A 26,547-nucleotide genomic window follows, 5' to 3' on the forward strand; every position below is an offset into this window, starting at 1 on the left:
TGGAACATTGGTCACTTTAATAATGTTTACACTTCACATGTACACTATATATATATATATATATATATACACACACACACACACACACACACAAAAGTATGTGGACACCCCTTCAATTTAGTAAATTCGGCTATTTCAGCTACACCTGTCGCTAATAGATGGATAAAAATCAAGCTCTCCGCCATGCAATCTCCATAGACAAACATTGGCAGTAAAATGGCTTTACTGTAGAGATCAGTGACTTTCAACGTGGCACCATCATAGGAGGGCACCTTTCCAACAAGTCAGTTCATCAAATTTCTGCCCTGACGGAGCTGCCCCGGTCAACTGTAAGTGCTGTTATTGTGAAGTGGAAACGTATAGGAGCAACAATGGCTCAGCCGCGAAATGGTAGGCTACACAAGCTCACAGAACAGGACCACCGAAGCGCGTAAAAATCAAACTGCCTCTGGAAGCGGCTTCAGCACAAGAACTGTTCACTGGGAGCTTCATGAAATGGGTTTCCATAGCCGAGCAGCCGCACACAAGCCTAAGATCACCACGTGCAATGCCAAGCGTCTGTTCAGTTTGGCCATGAGGCCAACTCGAGAAAGAGTCAAAACTTCTTCCATTTAAGAATGATGGAGGCGACTGTGTTCTCAGGGACCTTCAATGCTACAGACATTATCTGGTGCCCTTCAACTGCATGGCTTGGTTTTTGCTCTGACATGCACTGTCAACAGTGGGACCATATATAGACAGGTGTGTGCCTTTCCAAATCATGCCCAATCAATTGAATTTACCACAGGTGGACTCCAATCAAGTTGTAGAAACATCTCAAGGATGATCAATGGAAACAGGATGCACCGGAGCTCAATTTTGGTCTCATAGCAAAGGGTCTCAATACTATTGTAAATGTGATATTAACGCCCACCCCGGAAATAAGACTAACGTAACAAAATGTTGAAAAAGTTAAGGGGTCTGAATACTTTACAAATGCACTGTATGTGCACCAAACTGCAATGCTGCTGGGTTTTTCACACTCAACAGTTTCCTGTGTGCATCAAGAATGTTCTACCACTCCCATATGGCGCAGCGGTCTAAGGCACTGCATCTCAATGCAAGAGGCGTCACTACAGTCCCTGGTTTGAATCCAGGCTGTATCACATCCGGCCGTTGGGAGTCCCATAAGGCGGCGCAAACACTGGCCCAGCTTCGTCCGGGTTTTCCAGGGTAGGCCGTTATTGTAAATAAGAACTTGTTCTTAACTAACTTGCCTAGCTAAATAAAAGGTAAAACAAAAAATATATAAAAATAAAAACACCCAAAGGACATACGGACAACTTGACAAAAGCATTGGAGTCAACATGGTCCAGCATCCCTGTGGAACGCTTTGACACCTTGAGTCCCTGCCCAGAAGAATTGAGGCTGTTCTGAGGATAAAAATAGGGAGTGCAACTCAATATTAGGAAGGCTGTTCATAATGTTTTGTACAATCAATATATATATATATATATATATATATATATATATATATATATATATATATATATATATATATATATATATATATATATATATATATATTATACACACTGTACAGTACCAGTCAAAAGTTTGGACACACCTACTCATTCAAGGGTTTTTAATTTTTTACATTGTAAAATAATAGCGAAGACATCAAAACTATGAAAAAACACATGGAATCATGTGGTAAACAAAAATGGTGTTAAACAGTGCACGCTGACCAGGTCGCTAGGTGTACGGTGTTTTCTCCGACACATTGGTGCGGCTGGCTTCCGGGTTGGATGCACGCTGTGTTAAGAAGCAGTGCGGCTTGGTTGGGTTGTGTATCGGAGGACGCATGGCTTGTGAGCTTTGTCTCTCTCAAGCCTGTACGGGAGTTGTAGCGATGAGACAAGATAGTAGTTACTAACAATTGGATACCACGAAATTGGGGGGGGAAAGCGGGGTTAAAAAAATAAACAAATAAACACATTTTAAAAAGTAGCCATCCTTTGCCTTGATGACAGCTTTGCACACTCTTGGCATTCTCTCAACCAGCTTCCTAAGGTAGTCACCCTGAATGCATTTCAATTAACAGGTGTGCCTTTTTAAAAGTTAATTTGTGGAATTTCTTTCCTTAACGCGTTTGAGACAATCAGTTGTGTTGTGACAAGGTAGGGGTGGTATACAGAAGATGGTCTTTTAGCAAATAGGGCTAAGTCCATATTATTCCAAGGACAGCTTAAATAAGCAAAGAGAAATGACAGTCCATCAATACTTTAAGACATGAAGGTCAGTCAATACGGAACATTAAGAACTTTGAAAGTTCCTTCCAGTCGCAAAACCCATCAAGCGTTGTGATGAAACTGGCTCTCATGACGACCGCCACAAGAAACTGCACCTCAGATTGCAGCCCAAATAAATGCGTCACAGAGTTCAAGAAACCACTACTAAAGGACACCAATAAGAAGAGACTTGCTTGGGCCAAGAAACACGAGCAATGGACATTAGACCGGTGGAAACCTGTCTTTTGGTCTGATGAGTCCAAATGTGAGATTTTTGGTTCCAACCGCAGTGTCTTTGTGAGACGCGGTGTGGATGATCGCCACATGTGTGGTTCCCACCGTAAAGCATGGAGAAGGTGGTGTGATGGTGTGGGGGGTGCTTTGCTGGTGACACTGTGATATATTTTGAATTCAAGGCACACTTAACCAGCATGGCTACCACAACATTCTGCAGCGATACGCCATCCCATCTGGTTTGCTCTTAGTGGGACTATCATTTGTTTTTCAACAGAACACTGACCCAAAACACACCTCCAGGCTGTATAAGAGGTATTTGACCAAGGAGAGTGATGAAGTGCTGCATCAGATGACCTGGCCTCCACAATCACCCGACCTCAACCCAATTGAGATGGTTTGGGATGAGTTGGACCGCAGAGTGAAGGAAAAGCATTCAAGTGCTCAGCATATGTGGCAACTCCTTCAAGACTGTTGGAAAAGCATTCCTCATGAAGCTGGTTGAGAGAATGCCAAGAGTGTGCAAAGCTTTCATCAAGGCAAAGGGTGGCAACATTGAAGAATCTCAAATATATTTTGATTTGTTTTACACTTTTTTGGTACTACAAGATTCCATGTGTTATTTCATAGTTTTGATGTCTTCACTATTATTCTACAATGTAGAAAATAGTAAAAAATAAAGAAATACCCTTGAATGAGTAGGTGTGTCCAAACTTTTGAAAGGTACCTTGTGTGTGTGGTACCTGCTAATCTTACAACATTTGCGCACACGTATATAGATTTTTCTATTGTGTTATTGATTGTGTGTTTGTTTATCCCATGTGTAACTCTGTGTTGTTGTTTTTGTTGCACTGCTTTGCTTTAGCTTGGCCAGGTCACATTTGTAAATGAGAACTTGTTCTCAAGTGGCCTACCTGGTTAAATAAAATGTGAAATTAATATTATTTTTAAATACAACAAGTCATCCAAATAAGACAGCTTTGGCATGGAAACAGTGCTCGGTCTTATTCAAACAAGCCTTGATACATGTGGCGTATCCTCTACCATGAGCCTGCAGTCAGAGTCGCACGTCTAAGGACATTTAAAGACGCAATCAGCAGTTGGTACATCCATTTTTGGACTTGTAAGTGAATAATATGTAGGTCTACTCATTGATTCTTGAAGAATAGAACTTATAAATGCCTCATGAGCTTAAGTTCCACTGTCGTACCCCATCAGAACCCAAAACATACGCTTGTTTTAGTGCCGCTTTAAAAGAGGAACAACATGCTCAACTGTGAAATAGCGGGCAGGTAAAAACATCAATGGTTCAATCCATAAAGTGTTACTCGAATTATGCTCAGGCTTCATTACATCATTTATGACAACACTGAAAGAAAAACATATCTAGATAAAGCCTCAATGAATTTCCATTACACAGGTTCCACTGCTTTAGATTGACCTCTGCAGCAGTATTAAGTAATACGATTAGGGCTACTCCGCATCTCACCAACACAAACACACACAAGAAAAACAGATCAGCACCGTCTGAAAAGCTCTTAGGGTTATTCATCTACAAGCTCCCAGTGCTGAAACACACACATAAACAACAGTCACTTGACACACGCGCCTGGAAACAGGCTCCCACTCAGACACGATCGCACACGCAGGCATTACCAGATCATGGCATGTGCCTGATTACATTTCATTGGATACAGTGATGACTCGGGTTAGACAATCAATGTGGCCCAGAATCTTGTTACGGACCACACACACACACACACACACACACACTTTAGGCATTTAGCAGACGCTCTAATCCAAAGGGACATACGGGAGCAAATAGGGTTAAGTACCTTACTCAAGGGCAGAGTGTCAGATTTTCTCTCTCTCACCTTGTTGGCTCTGGAATTTGAACCAGCAACCTTTCAGTTACTGGCCCAACCATCTAACCGCTAGGCTACCTGACCCCGCTCACACCCACCCCTACACACACACACACCTCTCTTACTGCCGCTGCTTTCTTTCTGACCTTTAGGGAGAGATGAAAACAAAATCCCCCCCCCTTTCCTGCCCATGGTTTCCCCGCAGGCACCGAGATGGATGGCCTCCACCAGCAAGGACCCGCAGTGTCAGGATTAAGGGAGGGGGGAGCAGTCCACCTGTCAGACCGTGACATCAGCTGACGCGTGCCACTGACACCTGCAGCACCAGGCAAACACATGCTGCTGAGAGTTGAGATGTTGTAGGCTGCAGCCAGGCTGGTCTCCCGAATGGCGCAGTGGTTTAAGACACTGCATCTCAGTGCAAGAGGCGTCACTACAGTCCCTGGTTTGATTCCCGGCTGTATCACATTCGGCCGTGATTGGGAGTCCCATAGGACAGAGCACAATTGGCCCATCGTCGTTAGGGTTTGGTCGGGGTAGGCCATCATTGTAAATAAGAATTTGTTCTTAACTGACTGACTGGTTAAATAAAACAAACAAAAAATGACATTTAAAAAGCCAGGCCTAGGCAATATATTCCACTGATGGTGTTTTCAGTTTTTTCCTATGTAATATGACCTCTGTTTAATACAATAATTTGACCTTCTCTCGCTCCCTTTCTGTAGGATGTTTATAACCCCTCTTTCACCCCTTTCCCTCTCTAATCTGATTATGGGCATTCAGTGGACTGTTACTATAGTCAGACGTGAGGGTGAGCCAGGCAGGGTATCCACAGCAGTATTATATTTTCAGAAATGGAATCATCAGGAGACGAAGTGAAGCAGCCATTCTTTTCATAACGTTGCCGAGAGGACAGACACAATGATCTCAATCCAGCCCCCGTAGACAGACCGAGCCTGTCCTTACGGTGTGCGTACATGCGTTCAATGTTTATGCGCTAAGTGCGGAGAGTGGCAGGCTTACTGGTGTTGTCCATGTGATATCAGAGCCTTAGTAGGGTAAGACTTTTTGTTCTTATTTGGGTTTTTGCATGCTCTGATTCCAGACTATTTTTATTGCACCCAAAAAAGGAATTCAGAACCCAACGTCAGCCCCAGTGTCCCTATATGTAAGTGTGTGTGTGTGTATGTAGACTAGTTAGCCAGAACATAATGGCGACGGAAAGTGTCTGCCTGCCATGACCTCACGAAGCAGTGAATGCAAGTGTAACAGCACTCCAGAGCACGTGTGCGTGTGGTGTCGCGTGTGCAAAGATACAGCACGACCCTGTAGGATCGGCTAGGTCTACGTAAAAACATTTTTTCCCCCTCTTCTTTTAAGATTTTCCTTTTGCACAGTGACCCAACATTCTCAAGAGTCATTGCACTAGTTCAAGCAGGCAGTAAGACGTATGCCCAGAACATCCGTCTTAAGACTCTCCCTAACAGTAACCATACCTGATGGTTCAGTTCATTATTAACATGTGTGAGAACTGGGGAGCCTTCTGTGCAACAAAGGACCTACAGAACCACAGGAAAATAACCATCCGTGTAGTAAGAGCCAATACAGGGATCCCTTAGTAAGGTGAGTCATGTTATTTCGACTGGAGGCCCATGCAGGCGGATTATCTTCTCTTGTTAAAAAGGAGGTTAGTCCCGATCAATCAGCTGCATGGTGATTCATCCGTCATGTAAACCAGTGCAGACACTCAACAATAAAAGAGGAGATCAATCTCCGCCTCCGTATTTTATGACGTCTTTAACCGTCTGCTTTTATTGAAAACTGAAGGAGAGAGGGACGCCCCCCCTGTGCTGTGACAGTTGTACTGGTCACACATTTGAGCCACACTGAAATCGAGATCGACACGACAGTCAAGTGGTATCTAGAGGTTAAAAGGGTGTGAGAAAATAACACTTCTCGCACATAAATAATACAGAATTCAACTATAGGCTATGGAGTAAAACAAATATCAAGTTGACTGAATGTGTGTCAATTTCATGCACTTTCTTGCAATGTTGTGGCTATTTTGCCTAAGACTGAAAACCCCTGAATATTGGTTTGAACATGGCCATGAGACTGACATTCTTGGAAAGGGACTTAAGGCTTAGCCATAGATACTGGTACACTGGCAGGAATTCAAGGGTGAAGATAGACCTGTGTAGGGCCTATAGCAATTGCTAAATAGTCACAACAGCTCTACTAGCCTGTATAAAAATAAAAACTTTCAACACCGTCAAACCATGTGCCACATCTTACTAGGAAGATAAACATTCCTAACAGGTTGTTGTCCTAACACCTTGCCTGATACAAGAAACAAGCAAATTAGCAGACAAACTTACTGCTTGAGCAGCTCTTCTTGGCAGCCCAAATGTTGACAAGCACTTTCCAGAGCTGCCGTATCAGGAAACACAGAATCACGGTACACATCGTAGACTGGCGTCCTTCATAAGGGTGCCCGAATTGGAGCCTTTTACAACCCAAATGGTACAACCACACATAGGAAAATAACTGAGTAGGACATGAGAACCTGCTGTCAGACCCCATTAAACTAATACAGTCTGATCTACCTGCCACCTTAATCACAGCTTAACATCCTGCCCCGGGCCAGCTAATGCTAATGCTAATGCTAGCCAAACCATGTGGCAAGACCCTTATGACCAGATTTGGCAAGGCCCTTGTTTAACCTCAACAAGTCAACACAGGAAAGACAAGCAAAGGTATCGTATTCTTTATTTTGAACACGGGAAGGATAAGATCACTTAGACATTCTGATAAGGTGCACGAGAGAGAAATAATCCTCTTGTTGCAGCCCTCAACACAGATTAGGCCAATGACTCTCAGGGTAATGTTCTCTGAAGAGATAACGACATAACAAAAGGCCAAAACTTGAGTTAACCTTGACCCTGTCCACAGGTCCGAAAGACTACATGAGGTGAAGCCTGAGGAACACACCCAGAATGACAGCCAGATAAGAGAACACTCAGACCAGAGAATGAGGATCCCAACTGAGTTAAGACGCACAATGCAAAAACCGCTTTCTATTTACACTGGCAAAGTTAGCACGGTTCATTTGAAACAAACTGGTGTGGGCTAATATCATTATAAAAATAACAGAAATCTTCAAAAGAGAAAATGAGAAACTTCAAACGCGGTCATTCAGGCCACCCTGTACCTGACCTCGCTAGCCTAATTGCTTCCCCAAATTCAGCAATCCACTTTTTGCATAACCTGACCCTGCTTTTTTGACTACCCTTCAGAGCCCTTTCACTCTAACACTCAGGGTAAAAGCTGCCCATAAGCACAGACCTAGCAGCAGCTGGCTTCCATAAAATCCTAACCTGAAGCATTTTGGGAGAAAAGCTTAAGTCAGTGTCTGTATGAGCAACTGCATCCTACTTAAAGCCCTACTCCCCGAACTATGAGAGACAACCTGACCGACCAAGGTGGACCCATGTACTAATGTACTAGCCTACATTTAGCCTTCCCTCCAGACATAGGGTCCATTAGCCAAAATAGTTGAGTATTAACTTGAACAGGATGTTTTTTTATGGCAGAGAAACCTATTTGGCTGAGGGGACCTGTATCCACCAACCTGAATAAGTGTAATCCTCTTGTTTTGGATCCCCGGAAAGTCTGTAGTCTGGACGACAGTCAGTCTTCATCCCAGGGGACGTCCAAGCAAAACTGAAGATAGGCGTTTTCACATATTGAGGGCGTTGCTGAGCAAAAGATACTGTATATGGTACATTTGTACAGAGAACACTTGGCATCCAGTCAATTCATATTTTCAACTATTTTGTCAGCGTCGTGCTTGATGCAGCAGTTTACCTCAGGAAAACCAATAGTAGATGGACAGTGGTCAGTGGACACCACCTAAAAACGAATCATTGTCTTTAAAGACAACTGGCCTCGTTATGACCTACGTAAGAGTGACTGACTGTGAAACAAAGGTCAGATGATGCGGAAACAAAACAAAAATAGTTAAAGAGTACTACTGTACCAGGTACTACGTCCCCACCCCCCGTTCAGAGGATTTGGGTCACCCTTTAATCCCATCGTCAGACTGATCTCACTGACCCTGGGGTTAATTCACCAAGATCGACTGTACAGCACCGTAATCACTGCCTATTGTCCCAATACACCGGGTTACAGAGTTCACGGAGGAAGATCAGACAAAAATGTCCCATTCACAAATAATAGGCTAACAAAACAACCCTGGCTCAACTCAGAGGGCTAATAACTAGGGACAAATGCACACAAGCTCAAAAAGAAAGCAGAGCCTTCCTGAAACAGCCGTGGTCTCAGTCTGAAAGTCTTAGAGAGACAACCGGATTATGGACCCAAAAGGTCTTAAGATTAAGAGGTTACGATGCTATACCACAGATAAACAGTATGGGTGAAGCAGGGGTACTGTAGTGTACCATGACGTGACCTCAGAGTAATCCTACAGACAGGGTTGGGGACCAGTCAGTCCAGAGGCAGAACAGAAACAGCTCATTTCTTCTTTCTCTTTTTATTGAGTTAAAATGGAAGTAAGCTCAATCCTGTCCCAGGAAGAACTGTCTCCACTAAGAGCAGTTCTGTCAAATATTTTGACTACAGAGGATGCACACTGGTAGGTGGAAGGTGGGTTTTTGTCTGGGTTCTTTCTCCTATTACTGTTATATATTCCCTGGTAAATACTGCAGAGATCACAACTCATCGTCATAACAACACCAGCAAGGATCTCTTTGTCCCTAAGTTACTGGATACGGGCAGGTGGAGTTGTGACTGGAAAAAGTGAGGGAGGCAACATTAGGGGGCAGGGATACTGATACTGCTCTTTGGGCATCTTTATTTTACATTGAGGGACGACAGCAAAGCACATTACAAAATAGGTTTATGGAGGAGCAGGCTGGGTCGGGGAGGGGGCAGAGAAGAACAAGTTCTAACTGGTTCAAGGTCAAGGGCTCTTTCAGCTACAAGTCCGCTACAAGACGGGAAAACATAGTTACAAGTCATAGTTAGGACAGGTCTTCAGTTGTCAACGACACCTGGAACGAGAAGTCCTACTGAAGATAGGAGTCCATTGAAGAGCACCGGGTGTGTTCACCTGTATGCATCCACCTGCCATGACAGGCCCTTTAGTTCTCTGATTCTGAGATTCTGCTGCTACAGCTGAGGTTACAGGATGCCACAGGTGCTGAAGGAAAAACAATAACAACAGATGTAGGTTATTTGCCACAAATTGCAAGTCATTTTTGTCAATGGACAAAACATTTGTAAAATCAGGCACCATTTTTTTTCTCTCCTGTATTTCATTTATCGGCAGCAATGTAGAGTCTGGTTTCAGCAAAAATGATAAATAATGTTCCAACACTTGGACAAGGCTGACTTAATTCGAAACCTAAAACAATTTACCCTTACAGGTAGAGAGCAGTTAGTGACTTTATCCGAATACTGTCAATGTCACAATCGTCCGCAGTGCTACTGTAGACACGGCTCTTCTCTATCCCTCTGCACTGCTTGTTTGCGTTTGGGAAATAGGGAACTGCTCGTGACCTGGCACCCTTCAACTGTTCCTGTGGCGACCTTTGGTTGAGACCATCTGCTCAGGCTTGGTACAATAGGGCCGTATCATCAGTACCTTCTGGCGGGTCGTTCACACTCACAGCAGTGCTGCTGTATAATCCCCCTTCATTCGACTTGATGTTGGAATAATCTCACGACTCCGGTAGCAATCCCAGCCATCTGTAAATAAGCCTTTACACAACACCCAGACAACGACGGAGGACAACAAACAAATACACCTTACAGGGTGCAGATAAATAAAGCAGAGTTACAGGGTAATACTGCTACTTCCTGTTTGGCACAAAGCCTTTGTAAACAAGATGTTTAATCTCAATGGAATCACCATTAACATTAACATTTTAAAGGTTATATGAATGTCACAAAACATCTAAGATAGGGGTTCCCAAACTTTTTCACTCAAAAAAGTGTGACGTCTATTTGGCACAAGTTCTGTCGATGACAAACTGTTCACACCCCTCTTGTTGGCGGAGAACATTTTAAAGCAAACCTCATGCAATTCTACACATTTTGTGATGTCTTATGCGTGTTCATGTGATATCTGAATGACTCAAACATTACAACAAAATCAATGGGCTAAAAGACCTAGCTAAAAAAACGTTAGCTGACATAGACTAGTTGATCTGGACATTTCTGACAAGTTATAAATAGCTCTCTGAGGTCTGCAATGACGAGAGGAAAACTGATGATGCACTACCCAATTTCAAAATTGCACCTTGTGCATTCTACTATTAGAATGGCTCGCCCCCCACAGTTTGTGAACCACGGATCTAATACACAGCCATGAATGTCACACAAATAGTCCAGCCCTATGTAGGCCTATCAGGGTTTGTTGTTTCTTAGAGGGTGAAAACAGTCGAGAGTGGCATTTGACCTCATGCATATGAACAGGTCTGCCTGAGAGACCTCTAGAGAGACAGCCTGAGACCCAGGAAGGGTTAACGCCAAGCAGAAGCAGGGCAAAGGTGAGGCATAAGCACAACCTCAGCAGGACAAATGTCACTCCGGATCTAATCCTAAGACTATACACTGCCAAGGCTTCGGGACTTTGAAAATCAGTCAGTGTGTGCACAAAGGGACATGATGTGCACCCTCACATAACAGCACAGCAGAACTCAAGCAGCTTACAAGTACACTCACTAAAATGAAAAGGTCTTGACCTACATCACAGAAAAAAGGAGGTTCCTGAATGTCCCTGAAAGTAGCTCTCCTCGCAATCAAGCACAAATGAACAGACTGCGTCTGCCTAGGAGTCCGTGTGGAGGGCTCTACACTAGTGCTGAGCGATTATCCAAAATGTCAAACAACTAACTGACAAATGTGGTTCAATTATTTGAATTCCATTTTGTTTGGGTTTGGGTTTTTTCTGCGAGCTCAATGCACACATTGCAGTTTCTCTAAAGATAAATCAAATCAAATCAAGCTAAAACTGTGCGGGCCAATATTCTACATAGTTTAGAGGAGAAAATGTGGTAATTAACTACACTGACCATAATCCATTGCGCACCTACTTATCCGGTCTGTGCGTTTCCTTTATGGCTGCTATGTTAGGTTAGTGAGAGGCAGACAAGGAGAGGGAGAGAAGAGACATCGAGGGGGACAGAGAGCGGTTGCTTCACGAGGTATCTCTACCTGAAAATACATTATCCAAGTGACTGATAGAAGGTATTCAGCAGTCATAAAAGTATACCTTATTTACTTTGAAGGACGACTGAAAATCAGACAGCATAGGAAGCAGCTCTATAGAGATGAGATGACTTGGAATGAAATAACAAAAAGTAATCGAATATACACAACAAATGAAATAGTTTATTAAAGATTTGTGAATAACTTATGGTTAATAAGTGATAAGCAGTCAAGAGCAGTCACTACCATCATGGGACTTTTATTAATTGTTATATTTTTGAGAAATCAAACCACATAATGCATAGTGCATTTAATTTTTACTGTGATCATTTTTTGTATAATCTAACCAAAACTGACCTCAAAAAGCACTAATGGCTCAGCACTACTCAACGTCAATGTGTTAGTACAATATGCAGATGTTCAGTTGGCCTATTTGCCAGAGCTCAGGTGTGTTTGATTGGCATGTTATAATGTGTTGGATGGTTATTAGGGGTATCTGGGGTTTTGTAGTCAAATTGCCATCTGGGACACCTCACACTGGTGAGTGTTAGGCCACATGATCAGACCAGCTAGTTCTCTTGTTTCTCTGGAGGCAGACACACTCGACTAAAAAATATTTGTTTAAACTGCAGGTAGGGCAACCGTTGACTGGAGGCAAAAGACAGAACAAACAGACATGTTCACCCAGTGTGGAAAAGGCCTGCTGGGTCCACGACGCAGCTGCGGCTCCTCTCCATTGATGTGTCAGGAATCAGACAGATGGGTTTCATGCGAATCCTCCGCCTCCAGAGGATTCACATGAGCAGGGGAAACATGAGACTAGGGCCACACTATCAAAACTGAGCCTATAAACGTGACTTAGTAGGCTACACACTAACACAACAGAAACATTGTCAGAACTGAAACGGCCACACTATAATTACGCAATAAGGCCAGAGGAGGTGTGGTATATGGCCAATATACCACAGCTAAGGGTCGTTCTTAGACACGACAACGCGTAGCAGTGAAAAGTCCTTTGTTTGGGTATACGGTCTGATATATCACATCTTTCAGAAGGGAAAAAAAAAAAAAAACTGCATTCTGGGCTCGAACCACATGGTTTATCATCTCCGATATGATACGACATACACAACATGACACAGACATAAGCTACGCCATCACAACCAATAGCCGCAATATTACAACCCTAACTTGACAGCACACGGCCACATTATCACGTCGCTTAACCTGCCAGAGCATTCAAATGATCCAAAATACACGTTATCGCCACCGCAATCTCAGAAGTAGCCCAGCGAACTCAAACATAAATCAGGCTAGCTGAGATGACAGCCACACTAACTATAACTGTGGTACTATTCAACCTAGCCATTATCATGCACTGTAAACAGTACATTTACTCAGGTCTGAGATAACAGTCACCATCCTAACTTACAACCAGCAGAGAACATTCCCGAACAACTGCAGCAGCTGCAAGGTTTTTATCACAGCTTGTTTTAATGCATTGAGCATCCGCCAGATAGCCGCCATCACACCAGGCCCATTGTAATTAGTATAGTTAGAGAGGATTCTGGTCAACCTTCAAGGCCCCCACCGTCTACAGTGAATGCCCCCTCCCCAAAGTGTTTGGACTGTTATTTCTCTCCTCCTCCACCCTTCTGAGTGCCAGCTTTATACTAGTCTCAGTAAAACTCCACTGCTACTTTAAATCCATTGGTGAGAAGTGGGGGCCCAGCTGAAAGCTGACGGGCTTTATTACACACACCCTTCTCCCTCACTCTTTACCCTGCCCTCTCTCCCCGTTTGTCTGCTCCCTCATGGCTCATATCAGTGGAGCTGTCCTAGTGAACACTGTCTGACCCAGTCTCTTATCTACTGATCCTCAGACTGCAAACTAACATACCTCAGCCACTGTACCATGTAGGCCTACTCGTGTACAAGAGTACAGAAACAGAGGTTTTTTTGGTTAGCAGGATTGACCCCCACTGTAGATACACTGACTAAACATAACTGCTCTAAGAGATGCTGCTATGACTGTAATTTGTGCACATTTCCAGGAACCTTGACTATTTGATGCCACTGCTAGTGGCAACCACACCTTGACTCCAAATGTCCATGACACAAACATAGCCAGCTGCACACTCAACAAGTAAGGCCCAAATAATTAAGTCTTAACAAATGTCCTCATCAAAACGTGGGGGGCGTCTCGCTGACCACCACATCATGTCTGATTAGTCACGACTGACTTGGTCTCTCAGCATGTCACTGGCAGCCTCCAGCCCTGGGGCAGAGAAAGGACCTGGCTGCATTATAGAAAAGAGGAAATGTGGTACAGGTGCTGTCGAACATGGCAATCCACTAGCTTTTTGATGTGTGATATGTATTCCAAGGACCCCAGACTAACCTCTGTACCAGTCACCATAAGTTGCTTTGTGTCTCTTGAGATCAGTGGTAGATGGAATGGACCACCATGTACATCATAGATTTCCCTCTGCTATTTCATATAGCCAAAGGCATAATCTGTTAGGCCTAAACCTTATTGAGTGGCAAGTGATTCTGCTACAATAATTTGTTCCATTTTTTTTTTTATAATAACCAAAATCACCACAGGCAAGTCTAAACTTCAGATGGCTACTATGGTCTTTGGTCCTGATCTGAAAGCTCTGGACTGGTGAAAGATCATTTCCAGTAGGCATCCAGCGTCTTCCTTTCATGATTCACCTACCCTATCTTTTCAGATTAGTGCAGATGAAGAGGAGAGTGAGGGGGAAAGGAAGCTTCTTATAGACCATTAAGATGCACCCAATTTTACATCAGACAAGCAGAATGAGGGGGGACTACCATGGGGGATACAAGTAGTGATGGAGAGAAATATGGATTTTTACATATCGCAATATTATTTTGAATGACATATCGATACTTTGACTCCATGTCAATTATTATAATATTGTATTTTGCGAGGTAGCGTTAGCTGGCGCTAGTCGGCTGTACCTGAGACAAAACTCTGGTATGTCATCCTATAGCTTATCCTCCATCTTTTTAAATAGTGAGCCAACAGGTTTTCAGCGCTTTTTTCCCCATGACTGATCAAAACTCATGTTCTCGTGCTCTCTGGTCCCTCTGCAGCAGACATATAGTGAGCAATATGTTTGGAACATCAAATCGCAATATCGAATCACAATACATACAGAATGGTGAGAATCGTAATCGTAATAGGCACCTAAATATCGTGCGAATATCATTTTGCGAGGTCCCTGGCAATTCCCAACCCTAGATACAAGGCCTGGCTGTCTCTGTTCATGTCTCTGTTCAGGCTCTCTCTTTCAACAACAAAAAAACAGCAGAAACGCAACCTTTCACAGCTGGTGCAGATCTTACTACTCAGCAGGACGCCAAGCAATAAAACAGAATGTTGAACATAAAACATCAACATCCCAAAAGACCTGTCCCTCTCTCCTGAGGAAGAACATGAACTTTGGAGGAAAAAAATGTAAAAAAAAAAAGTGGGAAAGTAGGCTTACAAAAGTTCTCAACCCTCTGGTCCGTTGACCAACACCAGTCCTTGTGATGTAGCTTCCTGCTCTATCAGATAGGGAGATGACACTATTTCATCAGCTCTCAAGAACTAGTTTTCATCTCAGGTACAAGGCCAGTCCCTGGCACAGAAAAGGTTGATGAACACAGGTCCACTCAGCCCCTCGTTGGAATGCTGGTCTTTTACATAATACTCATACTCTTAGTAGTCTGCTGATTCTCAGAGTAATATGATGTAAAGATTCTCGTGTGATTTGCAGATTGTTCCAGGTCAGGCATTTGCAGCAGCTGAGAGCTTCACTTCTAAAGATTGCTTCAAGCAAGCTAAATGTCATCAAAATCCCACTTCATCGTGTGAATCAGACTCACCTCCGCTTCGCATATCGCTGGAATGAAGACAAAGCAGGGAGATGTATCCACGTTTGAGAAAGAAACTCGCCCTGGCTAACCTACTGGATAATCCATCTAGGGCTGGGTTATATGAACAAAAAAAGAATATCTTGATTTTTTCAAACTTATGGGTGATTCACAATATACAGTTCAAGTTTACATATACTTAGACCTGAGACCATTCATGTGTGGGGTTGCTTCTCAGCCAAGGGAGTGGGCTCACTCACAATTTTGCCTAAGAACACAGCCATGAATAAAGAATGGTACCAACACATCCTCCGGGAGCATCTTCTCCCAACCATCCAGGAACAGTTTGGTGACGAACAATGCCTTTTCCAGCATGATGGAGCACCTTACCATAAGGCAAAAGTGATAACTAAGTGGCCCGGGGAACAAAACATCAATATTTTGGGTCCATGGCCAGGAAACTCCCCAGACCTTAATCCCAATGAGAACGTGTGGTCAATCCTCAAGAGGCGGGTGGACAAACAAAAACCCACAAATTCTGACAAACTCCAAGCATTGATTATGCAAGAATGGGCTGCCATCAGATGTGGCCCAGAGTTAATTGACAGCATGCCAGGGCGGATTTCAGAGGTCTTGAAAAAGAAGGGTCAACAACTGCAAATATTGACTCTCTGCATCAACTTCATGTAATTGTCAATAAAAGCCTTTGACACTTATGAAATGCTTGTAATTATAATTCAGTATTCCATAGTAACAAATGACAAAAAATATCTAAAGACACTGAAGACACTGAAGCAGCAAACTGTGTGAAAATTAATATTTGTGTCATTCTCAAAACTTTTGACCACGACTGTATATCTATATTTTATGTTCTCTCTAAATAAGCTTTGTTGTACAATTAAAGGTCAAATACACTGCATTTCAAACAGTCAACAATAATCTAATGAATTCAGGGCTTCTTCAAATTATACCTTGGCTAAATAAAAGCCTTCCACAACCAAAACTCTGCCTATGTAAATGCCCTTTTTGTTACAAATGTAACCAAAACCATGCAACCACTCACATCTTGTAGCAGGCATTATAGAAAATGACCACAGGTCTCAAACAATCTCTCAAGCACAAGCCCACCTGCTAGGACGTAGCCAGTTAATCTTTATATTTCAAGTTTAGCCAACTTCGATCTATTTGCTAGTTAACAAGGCAGAACAGTTGAATTGTTATGAACACACCCTTCTGTCCTTCTCCAACTGTTTGAACAGCAGGCTAGCTTGTCCACTTTGTTCAGATGTTGAAATCAAATGGCCTACCTTCTTTCTCAGAATGAGTTGCCAAATCCTTTGTGTTTTATAAATATGCAATAAGCATAAAAAACTGGACTAGGCAGCTTGTATAACAGTCTTTGGCTAAAATGCTACAAGTGGTACCCCAATGCCGTGCGCGACAAACTGAGAATTCATTTTCCAGAATCAATGTTCATTGATACTCCTGTTTTAGTAGTGTCTAATATGAGCTCAATTTGAGGAGTTGAGGGTATGGTTAGAAAAGTTAACGTCTCCTCTGTTACAGTAAAATAATGTCTCAATGTGTTGGTGTCCGTATGACCTATTCTGTTGGACCAAATCTCAAATGCAAACAGTGAGTTGAAACCGCTTGTCAGAGAGGAAGAAGTGATCTCTCATCTTTGTTGTGCGAGTGTCAGGGGGGAGGGCTTGATGTCTGTGTGTAAACAGAGGAAGAGGTGAGGTAAGGTTTCACTCTCGCCAAAATCTGTCCAAAATAAGCCCAATGCATTTTTATGGGCTTATTTTGAACCTAACCTTGTCGCCTGCCTTGCCGCCTTTGGGACAACGACTCCCATTGTTAGGGCGGAGAGATGAGCATCTTGTCATTATATACAGATCTTTGGTGTAAATGGGAAGGTGAACACAGCACAGAAGGAGCAAAGACGACGAGACCAAAAAGACAACATGGGAACAAGCGGACATAAATGCTCATTAAAAAATGTAAATACGATACAGGTACCTTGCAATATAGGTATTTGGAATATTGCGCAAAAAACTAGTCCCTAGTGCCTGCATTAGTGTTTGCCACATAGCCTTAAATTGTACCAATTTGGTTTTTCTAGGTCACCCAATGATGTTTCAATAATAAATCTTTAGATTTTTCCATTGTGTTAATGATTGCGGATTGATTGATGTCCACGTTTTTAGCAGACGTTTTTCAAGATGAGAAGAGAATCGTCCAGCCCATTGGGTATCTCACTACACCCCCATAATGCCATGTCTTGAAATATGCAATCAGACAAATTAAAAAGATGTTTATATTGTAATACATCTGACAACTTTCAGCTCCGCCCATAACTTTTGGGCTTTATAGTATTCCCAGAAAGCATGGATTATCGAGTCATTATTAGTTTAACACTGAAGACATGACTATGCCGTTGTGCTGTAGAATTTGTGAATTTTGTCTCTCGTATAAAACCTTCTATACATTAGTTTATACCGCATTAAGCACGGGTACATTTTCTTTAACTGTAATTTTGTTAGTTCTAACATTCCCTCCATCTTGTGCCAACATCAGTTTGTTTTAAGTCCCAAAAGTTCCAAAAGTGTATTTTTTTTCTAAGGGATTGTCAGTTGGATAGGCTCTCCGCAAGGTTTTGCATATCTTCCTTATCATATGAACATCCTTTCTGACTCAAATAAGATTCCATCAAGGTTGCTCTGATATCCAAAAGATTTCTAATCTAAATTTCCTGATATGTAACTTTTTGAAACTATCTACATTGGTCAGTCCAAAATAGCTTTTTAATTCTGTCATGGAAATACATTTATATTTTAGCTTTAAAAATGATAAACTTCCTCATGGCAAAATGTGTACAATAGCATGAGATTAGCTATAAAACTGCAGATTTCCCTTTGCCCCGTGGCAAAATGTGTAGAATTGCAGAAAATTCCCAAAACACGTATAGGACATGTCTTGATTGATGCATGTCTCAGTGGACTAATCCATTGCGGAAGCCGCAGGGATGGCATATCAGTAGTACATTTACCGTTAATTCACATAATTTCTAATCTACAATGTTTGTTTGGATACAGTCATTTCTGTTAATGCATTCAATATATTACTATTCTTTTACTGTTCTCCATTTTGGAGTGGACATGTTGTATGCAGAGAACACATACTAGGCTACACTTGTGAGAAACACGTTTTGGTTTATTTCATTCCATTTACGAGGTCATTCATTGTGTTTTGTTTGGAGCGCTCCTGTCAATGTTGACTAAGGACGCACACCTGACTACGCATAGAAGTAGGCCTAGGCTACCTGGCTTGAGTGCACATGTAGGCGTATAAATGTGCCCATTTGGGGATCTGACAGTATTTCTGTCGTAATTTTTTCTTCACCTCAAACAGCAAGTAAACAAAGTCTGTTTTTACATCCATTGAGAATGACAATAGTTCCCTCAATGTAGCCTATTTGAAAAATCTTTCCAGCCTGCTCCCTTTCGATAGCCCGTCATGCTCTGATCCATGCTCTGATCCGGTGGAAATGTCATAAAATAGGCCTACCCGATTACTTCTTATCCCATGCGCAAATAGCCTACAGCTGTGTCTGTCCAGAGCTCACTGGCAGGGGAAACTCTTGAGGGTCTAGAATATTTTATACAATGTTGCAAGTTTGTTAGCTTACGGCTGGACCAAGTTGAAGTTTCAAGTTTATACATTAAGTGATGCAAGTGGCATTTCCCGTATGTTTGATGAGGATCTCCATATTACAAATGTACGGTCCCTTACTAGACGTCCGTGGGTGTTTTTTAAATTAACCAACCGCCTCTCGGTCATCCTCCAGGGCCCGGTCTTCCTGGAAGTCATCAAATGAAGACTCTAGGACATTTGGTTTCCGCGTTATATTTTTGTACAATTTTGGGACATTTTTCTGCTGTACTGGAAAATTCCACCAGGTGGCGACTGGCTGTATATTGCAAATGGACAAAACATCACCAAATGGACATGGCAGTTTCTCGTAAACTGAAAAGACTTCGAAGACGAAATTCGGTGAGCACAGGTTTAGCCAAATGTACTTTTAGCCCAGAAACAAGATGTCGTTGAGGCCTCAATGCTCTTTGAGTTAATGCCCATTTTCTGGGATTAAAGGTTGAAAACGGTAATACAGTGCTAATTTGACAGCTTCACGTCAAAGTACATAAACCTACAGTGTAAGGAAAAATAGAATCAGCCATTTATCTAAAGTCCATTTGATGATGGTTAAACAAAATCGTTTTTTTAAAGTTATAGATCAAGTTACGGCAGGTTTCGGAGCTCTACGTGATTTTTGTATACACACACACACAGTCAATGTGGAGTGACACTGTGGGGCTTACGGACACACAGAGCCTGCAATAGTTACCTGCGTATGAACCATCACAGAACCGTCAGACCTAGAGCTCTGAAACTTCATAACTTCATTCGGTAGTGCACGGTGAGTTATGTGGTTCTAGAAGGTTCTCAGGCTGAGAAACAGCCTTGTCCATTTGCAATAACTTCCATTCCTTTTTAACGTCGCGAAAATGACGAGAAGTCCCAGAATCACAAGACTAGGTGCATTGAAACCTCCTCGGCCCATAGAGACGGACCCTAAAGTTTCTGTCCAATAGCTCTTTCAGGGACCCCGTAGCAACGCCTGGAAAATGTGAATTTTCAGCACTAGTTAAGGTTGCTGGTCGGTCTACGAATGACCCATCGAGACAAAATTCAGGATTCGGGGTCGCCTCAGTTAGGCATACACATAATGTCAGAAATGGACCCTGGATTCACAGCTCGAATGAACCTATGTTTTTTATGTTTTTTTTAATGGTTTTAACAGAATGCGCTATGAATTGTGGGCCGACTCTGAAATATGTGATAGTTTGCTTCTAAAAAAGTTGGACAAAGTGAGTTTGGTGTCAGTATGTATAAGTTTGGTGTCAGTATGATATCTTATTGACTGATGGCTGGCCTGATGGCAGTATAATATATTGGCATTGTACATTTTATATTGCAAATGGACAGTGTACATTTCCAATATATTTTATGAGGGATTTACCATCACCAAATGGACAAGTTGAAATCAACATCAACAAGCAATGGAGAGGAACCACTATCACTGCTCGGCCATCCCGAGTTCAACGAGCCAGTCAATTGGGCATTTCTGCAGTATATTAGAGCATGTCCAAGTCGTCATGGTAATTGCCCATTGTAAGACATTGCAAACGGACAGTGTAAAATTGTACATTTCCAATATATTTAATGAGGGATTTAACATCACCAAATGGACAGGCTGAAATCAGCACCAACGAGCGATTGGACAGTGTCCATTACACATATGCTATATTGTCAGTGTGAACATGCTCTTCTGTAAGTTGACAGTGTCCATTGCCAATGTAAATCCATAATGACTTCCCATTAGGAAATGGACATGCTGAATCAACATCAATGAGAAATTCTTGCTTCCTATGATCAAACATGACAAATAGACCTTCTAGGTTGATTCAGGGCTTACCATAGTGATATATATAATTTGGCCATTATATATATGCCATTTGGACATTTCCTATGCCATTTGGACATGGTTCACTGATTTTTGGGTTCGGAAACGGACTTCCTATGATCATATATGGCAAATGGACATAACATCCTGATTTGGTACTTTCAATAGTATATATGCCATTTGGACATGGTTCACTGACTTTTGGGTTCGGAAGCCGACTTCCTATGATCATATATGGCAAATGGAAGGTGGAGCGCGCTCGCCACCTTTGGGATTTTTGGAGTATGACACTTGGTATTTGCCATGTTCCACTTGCAATATGTTTTTGATGAACTGCCGTCCATTTGAGTACTTGGTTCGCCCAATGCCAATAAGATGCCATTCATTTTTGTCCATTTCATGGGGATCTTCCCTTACCTTGCAGACAGGCCATGCAAAGCCAATGTGATTTATTTTGATCAGGATATTGTTTTTATTTGTTGGCTTTATGTAGGCTATTTTTACATAGTTGGCAATGGCAATTGAAGTTGCTTTTAGATTTGTAGCATTTTCATTTAGATATAATTGTTATTAACCACGACAATGATTGAGATCAAGACTTTATTATATAATAAATGTTCTACGAAAATGTGCATAAGAAAATCATAACTGGCACACAGATCGGTAGAAATTGTAAGATAAATTGGCACTCCAAATGGAAAAGGTTGCCGATCCCTGGTTTAGCCTATTACCGGCAACTTTGGGAGAGTAATGGCAGAATCTGCGAAGGCCAGTAGCAGGTGGTGGTTCGGGAACAATGTTTTGGTTTGTTTAGTTAGGTGATCTTGATCTCTGGCTCCCTTGAGTCATTTGTGTGTCTTAATTATTTAATCACAGTGTGCTTAAAGCATCAGACAAGCTCAGTGGCTTACATATACAGTAGTTGATTTTATTAAAACACATAGGGTGTGTCTATATATGGAAAAATAGCCTATGAGTTTAAACATTTCGACCACTCGAAAGAATGACTCGGGGGGGGCACAGCCTAGTCAGTATTCATAACAAAAAGTATCTCTACCTCAGCCACAGAGCATCCCCACGTCCTCTTTCCCTCCCTGTCCCTTGGCGCTCTCTCAGGCAGAGCTGCATACTGACTACTGTTCTGTTCATGTTCTGTCTGTCTGACTGACTGTGTACTCAACTGTTCCCGCTTCACAGCATCCATTTCTACTGAGCCTCTCTGCTTTGACCCTCATGGCATTCCTCAGAAAGCCAGGGCTCCACCATCCCCTGATCCCTGAGCTAGTACCGCACATGACAGGGATTTAGCCTACTGGTCTTTCACTATAGGCAGGCTAATATGGGGTTGAGTATTTAGGCAAATAGTTAAGCTAAATGTAGGCTTCGGAACATATTTCAAGTGACCTATTGATTTTTTTTCCTGCGCAAGCAAATTTGTAGGCTATATTATGGTGGTCATGTTGACTCATTTTTATGGGATGGAGAGGCAGCAAGCACATTATTTGTGTTAGCATGCACATTGTGTTTTCATCTTGACATTGGCACTCGCTGCTGGCCATTGCAAAGAGTGTAGGGTAGCCTAAATTATATCCTTTTGCAGGGGGGGCAACAAACATGTAGTGTATTATAGCACAGCACAGAGTAGCCTACTACTCCCAACTAGAGGTCGACCGAGTATGATTTTAATGCCAATACCGATTGGAGGACCAAAAAAATGATTCCAATTAAATCATCCAATTTTGATTTCAAAAATATATATATATTTGTAATAATGACAATTACAACAATACTGAACGAACACTTATTTTAACTTAATATAATACATAAATGAAATCTATTTAGTCTCAAATAAATAATGAAACTTGCTCAATTTGGTTTAAATAATGCACAAACACAGTGTTGGAAAAGAAAGTAAAAGTGCAATATGTGCCATGTAAAAAAGCTAATGTTTAAGTTCCTTGCTCAGAACATATGAAAGCTGGTGGTTCAATATTCCCAGTTCTTCAATATTCCCAGTTAAGAAGTTTTAGGTTGTAATTATCATAGGAATTATGACACATCCACTATTTCTCTCTATACCATTTGTATTTCATATACCTTTAACTATTGGATGTTCTAATAGGCACTTTAGTATTGCCAGCCTAATCTCAGGAGTTGATAGGCTTGAAGTCATAAACAGCACGTTAGCATTGCTAAGAGCTGCTGGCAAACGGAGTAAAGTTTGAATGAATGCTTACGAGCCTGCTGCTGCCTACCACCGCTCAGTCAGACTGCTCTATCAAATATCAAATCATAGATTTAACTATAATATAATAAACACAGAAATACGAGTCTTTGGTCATTAATAGTGTCAAAAACGTTTATTCTTTCAGTGAAATATGGAACCATTCCGTATTTTATCGAACGGGTGGCAACCCTAAGTCTAAATATTGCTGTTATATTGCACAACCTTCAATGTTATGTCATAATTATGTAAAATTCTGGCAAATTAGTTTGCAACGAGCCAGGCGGCCCAAACTGTTGCATATACCCTGACTCTGCGTGCAATGAACGCAAGAGAAGTGACATAATTTCCCAAGTTAATATTGCCTGCTAACATGAATTTATTTTAACCAAATATGCAGGTTTAAAAAAATATATACTTCTGTGTATTGATTTTAAGAAAAGCATTGATGTTTATAGTTAGGTACATTCGTGCAACGATTGTGCTTTTGTTAAATCACCCATTTGGCGAAGTAGGCTGTGATTCGATGATAAATTAACAGGCACCGCATTGATTATATGCAACGCAGGACAAGATAGTTAACCTAGTAATATCATCAACCATGTGTAGTTAACTAGTGATTATGTTTAGATTGATTGTTTTTTATAAGATAAGTTTAATGCTAGCTAGCAACTTACCTTGGCTCCTCGCTGCACTCGCGTAACAGGTGGTCAGCCTGCCACGCAGTTTCCTCATGGAATGCAATGTAATCGGCCCTAATTAAATCGGTCGACCTCTACTCTCAACTTCATATCCATTGTTGTGGGAATAGTGGGATAAATATAATCTAACCACGGTGACCCCAAACATCATTGACCTGGCATTGATCTCGAGGCCATATGTTAGAGATATAGTTTTGGACCCAGAACACAACACTGCAGTCTTTTCTCTCTCTGTCTCAAACAAAGGCATGGTGTCCGTGCCAGTCATGCCCGTAACAAACCGTATTCTTCACTGTTCAGCATTCCTCACAGCTAACACGTTTTTGTGAGAAACACTAGAATCAACAGCTGTTGTTGTCTTGACTGTGCCAGCCTGGGTGTGTGTTTGGTCAAGCCAAAAAGGGGAAGAGTTTATCAGTGAGAGACTGGGAAGTGTTTAATCTTAATGTGATCAACAGGGGAATTCAAATTGGTTAATTACACATCAGGGATGGAATGTGTTGACGTTGTCATAATGTGTTGCTTCGAGTTGGTAAACTACACACACAGTCAGGGTTTTAGCCTAAATGGTTAGCTATTGATGTTATGCAATATGCATCACAACAGTGTCCAGCTTAAAAATGATAAAGCCTGGGCCAAATGCATCTGTTTATGACCACTTGCTTCTCTTCGCTGGTCTCTGTTATAAACCTATTATGAATGCATCATGCTTCACATACTGTCATTAGGCTACTTATTCTGTCAAGCTAAGTCATGTTTATGACTTATGCAGGCAGTATGATGGAACATTCAAATAAAGGGCTCCTGCTAAAGTCATCCAAGCCTAATGCCTTTCACTCGTTTTGTCATGACAATCTAGTCACACTGACACTTACCCAAATCATTTTACCACTCCAACCTCCCAACGAACACACGGACACAGACACACACTCCAATCTCAATATTCATAAACCTGTTGTGTGTAGCTGTGTACCAGGCTCTCTAGATCAAATGATTCAGACAGAGTTTAAGGGTCCCAGCAGCTATTCATTGTGAAGTGTGAGGAGTGGGTATACAGACAGGTGAACTAACGGATATGACATGTCAAACAGAACAAGTGAACACGGTAGTCTATATTTACTCGTTACTATATGCATTCCATGCTACAGCCCTGATGCTAATATATTACATTGAAGAATGATCAATGCAAACGTACACTTGCTCTTAATTTCCCACTTATCTTATGACACAGTGTCTCAGCCTAAAAACACAGACAAAACAGACAAACACCACAATAATATCTCAGAGGAGCCATAACATTGCCATGTTCCCAGTGGACTGGCAAGTCCAAGTCTTCTTGCTTGCTAGTGGGCAATTACTCGAATTATGTCACATCTCATAACCCCATACAATAACGATGCTGACTCTGCAATCCCCCCAGCGCTCGAGCCACCCGAACCATCATCATGACAAAATGTTAAAACCTCAAAGAACGACATTGAGGTTTAGGAGCATCGTTTCATTGTGACCTGCTGCTTCAGGCTGATGCACAACGCAAAGATGCAACGTTCGATCACCAGTTTAGCTAAATGACAGCCACCTGTATGGTGCAATGTGAGCCTAAAAACAACCCGAGTAGGCTACGTACGAACGTTGGCTCGTGATTGCATGGCTGTTGAAACACGACGTCGGACACTTTAACATTTTCACTCAGACTGACCTTATCATATTTTTGTCGTAAAAATGTAAGTGACTAGCCCGAAATCAGTCAAACAGCCATGTTGATGTATAGCCTACGTTGGTGGATAATTCTGGGAAAATAACGACTGGACATAAGAATGTATGTCCACGTCAGTCAGTGCGGAAGATATAATCGTAGCAGGTAAACCATAGGTAAAACACTTACCTTGATACCCAGCGGAGGAAAACAAAAGATGCTGCGGTATCTTTCCGTTAGACGGAATGTGTGGGGATGGCCTCAAAGCTTCAAGGGAAACGCCAAACAAGCTCATTCAATGCAATCTACAAGCGACTGTACAGTCTGTATCCCTGCGCCATGGAAGGGGGGGGGGTGCTAGGACAATATTCCGAGTTATCTTGCATATAAATCATCTAAGAGTGATTAACTCTTATTCCTACATTATTTCGTGTTAATATCTATGGATTGTTAACGATACATGATTGTGTTTGAGATTCGAGAGTATGTTTTATTCTCAGTCGATCTGTGCACCCCTACCATTGCATATGATGTGTTCCATTTTCTCTTAAAAGATACACCTCTTTTTTATGAACGCAAGGCACAGTTAGATACATAGAAATAGAATGAATAGAACGGCCTTTGAACCTCTAACCCTGAGCCTTCGCTATGCCCCGCTTCATAATGTTGGGCAACCAATCGCAGCGCTCCAATGGATCGAGTCCGACACCTCGGTCAAGCTCACGTTTACATCGCATGAAAGCCAGCGAGGCCTTTGGTAAATTCCTTCTTTTTTTTTTTTAAATACATGTTTAAATGGCTAAATAATTGAACACTGAACCAGGAGTACTTGCTACTGTGACTCCTGAAATGCAGCCTGTTGATGGAATATTTTTCTAATATGAAATTATACTTTTGTTATTGTTTGCT

The 26,547-nt window shown here is 41.9% G+C and overlaps 1 protein-coding gene across 7 annotated transcripts in view; it reads right to left on the reverse strand.

The window, feature by feature from the left end:
- Positions 1 to 25,979, reverse strand: part of LOC110530203 (protein FAM110B) — a 49,649-nt gene extending 23,670 nt beyond the window's left edge. For 2 of the 7 annotated variants that reach the window (XM_036985757.2, XM_090182105.1), the window contains exon 1: positions 25,828 to 25,979. The gene's annotated coding sequence lies outside the window, so the exon portion shown is untranslated. Of the gene's footprint in view, positions 1 to 8,000; positions 8,094 to 9,500; positions 9,591 to 25,827 lie in introns of those variants that run through there. The other 5 variants (XM_036985756.2, XM_036985759.2, XM_090182106.1 and 2 more) reach the window with 4 other exon arrangements.
- Between the last annotated feature and the right edge of the window lie 568 nt (positions 25,980 to 26,547).

The sequence above is a fragment of the Oncorhynchus mykiss genome, chromosome 8 (assembly GCF_057628025.1).
Source record: "Oncorhynchus mykiss isolate SJ-2025 chromosome 8, ASM5762802v1, whole genome shotgun sequence".
NCBI lineage: Eukaryota > Metazoa > Chordata > Actinopteri > Salmoniformes > Salmonidae > Oncorhynchus > Oncorhynchus mykiss.